We start from the raw sequence: 3,953 nt of genomic DNA on the forward strand, positions 1-3,953 counted from the left end.
ACTCTTTCCTTTTCCTTTGTTCTTTTTTTAAAGTGTTATTTGATAAACCCTTGGTTCTTATTTTTGTGCATCCTTTCCAAAAAGCCTTAGTAATTTTTCTTGAGTTCCTGATGAAGCTTTACTGATATTTTGAGCTAATTTGCTCTTCATGCTGCAAATGATTGTTTCTCATCTTATGGATGAGGTAAGAATATTGTGCGTCGTTTTTTTGCTCTCTGCCTGTCAAAAAAAAGACCTCATAGTATCCATAGTACTGATGAAGCCAAAGATGATTGCAGGATAGACACTGACTTGTCATTATTTTCAGAGTTTTCAGTAAAGCAGCAAATGTAGGCACCTTGTCACTTACAAATGTGCTGCTTTTAAGCTTAGTCTTTTATGCAGAAACTTTCTGCAGTATGTGTGGCCACTTTGATAAGGCTTGTATCACAACACCCTGTGTGGCCAGGAAGACCTATTTCTCCTGGTATTATCTCAAGAGTGGAGCTGAATGCATACCTTTAAAATCTGTTTCCCCCTTCACTCTGACCACTCCAAACTGCTTTCTGAAACTGAGACAACTTGTCTTCAGGCTGTCTTCTGTCCCAAATCCATGCCTTTAGTGCTGATACCGAGCAGAGCTGCTCGTGCCATCTGCTGCTGTGTGAGGATGACAAAATGGAGAGTAAATGTAATCTCAGTCGAAATACATCTTAGGGCCAAGCTAAAGGATGCAATGTTCTCATTGCTGGTTTTCAGTTGTTCCAGAGACCTGGGGGTACCCTGTGAAGTAACTGGAAAGGTTACTTGGCTAGGTGGTATCAGGGCACACTAAAGTCAAACAAAAGGGCTAATGAGCTTGCAAAATTGACATGTTATATGTCAGGCAGGGACACACAATAAACTTAAGCTTAATTTAAAACAGGACTTTATAGTCTGATGTTACAAGGCTTCATTTCTATGCATATAAATGCTGAATTGTACCTTAATCAAAATAATGGTTATGATTTCTTTTTTTTTTTCCCCATGACATTGTTTGTTTGTCTGGGTTGAATACAACTCACTTTCTTTGCCAACCTCCAAGTACCAGTATACATCCCCATGGTGGCTGCTTTACATGTACCTTTTATGGAACTGTAAAAGGGGTAAGTAAGTATATAATGGTTAACTGCTGCTTATAACAACATTATAAATACAAAGCACATTATTCATAAAATTTATAAATATTATTCCTTGGCTTGGTAGTTGGGATCAGTGTAGAAAGCTTTCCATCAGTGTGCTGTGACATGTAGTCATGTGTGAGGAGAAATGGGGCTCCCCTCTTCCCAGAGCACTGCTGTACCCTTCCTCTGTGCCTCTGGTGATGTCACTGTTTTGCTGATGTGTCTGTAGGTCCAATAGAAGTGGTGAAGCTGTTTGTAGATCCATTCACAGGTATTTCTGTTGACATTTAGTGATAGTTTCAATACACAGCTCTGCCTGTCTGGTGGGTAAGGCACATGCTAGAAGCAGTTCACCAGTGCTGAAGCACACTTGGGCTAAGGTTGGATCCGACAGTTGTTACATTCAGAGGATGTTGAGGAAACAAGTGAAAAAGAGGCTTCTGATGAATGTAAATAGGCAGGATTTCAGATGGCTGCAGACACACCCTTAAGGAAGTGTAGATATGCATCCTTCAGAATATGCATAAGTGGAGATCAGACCAGCAGCTGTGTTCAAATAAACACTTCTTGTAGATGGAGTACTCTTCTTTATGGATGAAGCAGCTCTCAAATAAACCCATTTGTGTCTGCATGTGTGCTCTAAATCTTGTCAAAGTTGTAAGAATCTGTACTGCACATGGGGTTTAAATGATTTATGTTGGTGCCGTATAAATAAAGTGTGCATGCTTAAGTTGTGCTTCCTATAATGACTTGATTTTTATTATTTTGAAGCATTTAAAATTTATTTAGAGATGCTGGGATTTCCTACAACTTGCATAAAATCTATATTACAGGTAAACTGTAGCACGTAGTTGATCCAAGCAAAGGATATTGCTTGAATAGAGGAAAACTGATAGGTGGAGAAAAGGCTGGAAAGGGTGCCACGGAGACATATGGTTGAGGAAAGGGAAAGAAAAATGCTGGGTTGATGTGGAAGCTAGCAGAAGAGAGAAACTGGCCATTTATTTGCATCAAAGTTAAAAAGTGACCAGGTTTTAAGGTTGTGTTTCAATCGATCTTCCAGTTTTACCAGAAGAGGATCAGTTCCCAGCCTGTGGGAGATCACTGAACCTCCATCTCTGAAGAGCGACTGTTTTGCAGTTAGAGTCACAGAGAGGCCAGCTTTCCTAACACAAATGTAATACCACAGAGCTGTATTTATTTTGGTTTTAGCCCTGGATTTTTCTTTAATTTACTTTGGACAGACAGACTTTATTAAAACTTAAGCTGCTTTATATCACAGGCTTGTTATTTTTAAGGTGGTTCTTTAACAAAATTCTCTCTGTGCAGATTTCACTGGTGGACAAAGCGAAGGCAGCTGGCCTTTTGGCAGGTGCCCTTCCTCCATTTGCCAGGACTCTTGCATTGTAATGTTACTGTCACAAATTGCTCTTACTTGGGGAAAAGGTTGGGAGAGCATCAGGTTTTTCACGGGTTGGATTATCTCCTGTATGAAGCACCAGGATTCAGTGTGGAAAACTGAGCTGCAGGCTTCCCGTGTGCTATCAGTGAAGTCATTAAAACTCCATCTTAAGTGGATTGCTTGTACAGTGGGAATCAAAATACCTCCTGCTTCACAAGGGTGGGGAGGCCTAACTTGGACATGCGACTAAAGGTGCATAGCTGACAAACACCCCTGCCTGGGTAGATGCTTTGGGACTGAGCAGCAGCACATTTTTCCTTCAGGTTGCATCATGGGGCTGCAGTTTCTCGGGTTTGTGCAAACAGCAGCCACATTGCTGCCTGCTTTGACCAAGTGATGTCGGGTTGGTGGCAGCAGCAATGTCACTATTGTGCTAAGATGAATTCAGCAAGCCTCTTGGTCTTCTGTGTACAGGGGAAGATGTCTGTTCAGTAAATGGAGTGCCTGGCTGTATACCCTGAACGGGGAATTGCCCCTTCCAGTTGCAGCCACTGTTGCAGGTGTACATAAAATGGCAAACCCAGTGTTTTCTCTGAAATGTGATGGGCCAGGCTTCAGTGTGTCAGAATAAGTGATATCCTCAAGGCTTTCTGTTCTAGGTCACATTATGTCACACCTGTCACATTTTTTGTTGTGATCTGGCTCTAAACGCTACATCAGCAACCTGTGGCCACAGCTGCCTGTCCAAAAGGGGTGTGGACTGGTTACGCAGCATGGCTAAGGAGCTGGACATACAGTGTCTTTCTAAGGTCTGTTAGGAAAACTCTTAGCCAAGTGGTTTATCCAGGCAGAACTGAAGGTGTGTCACAATGGGCCTTGTGTTTGGGACACTGCTTAATCCCTCATCCTCTGAAGACCATTACTCACGTGCTTGCTCTTAACTCTGGTCACAATGGCAAGTCATCTTATGTTGTTTATAGCTTTCTTCTTCTTCACCCTTCCTCTGTTTAAATGTCTCTGATAAAGGTCTTGATGTCATTGCTGGGCTGCCATGCACTATGTAAGACCGTCTGTAGCTGTGCTCTTGGGTAGCCCATGCCCTTGCACGTCACAGAGTACCGAGAGCAGTGCCGAGCTTTGCTCACAAAAGGCATCATTATTCCCGTTTCTCACCGGGAGTCCAGCCTGGCCCCATTACGGACGGGGCCTGTAGTGCAGACAGCAACCTGCTCGTCAGGCACCGTCCTACTTTGCCTCGCTTATTTTCCGGCTCCAAAAGAAGGGGCAGAGGGTTGTATTGGTGCTGGGCAGCCGGGCTCTCCCGTGCCGGCACTACCCGGCCGTTGTGTAACGCGGCCGCGCCGCGCTGCCCGTGCGGGGGGCGGCGCAGGGCCCTGCTCGGGCCGGTT

At 43.8% G+C, this 3,953-nt stretch overlaps 1 protein-coding gene across 5 annotated transcripts in view; it reads left to right on the forward strand.

Annotated features, from left to right (window-relative positions):
- MOB2 (MOB kinase activator 2) overlaps nucleotides 1-3,953 on the forward strand; it is a 109,605-nt gene that overhangs the window by 75,540 nt on the left and 30,112 nt on the right. The window lies entirely within an intron of this gene.

The sequence above is a fragment of the Corvus brachyrhynchos genome, unplaced genomic scaffold (genome assembly GCF_000691975.1).
Source record: "Corvus brachyrhynchos isolate BGI_N302 unplaced genomic scaffold, ASM69197v1 scaffold62, whole genome shotgun sequence".
NCBI classification, from domain to species: Eukaryota; Metazoa; Chordata; class Aves; order Passeriformes; family Corvidae; genus Corvus; species Corvus brachyrhynchos.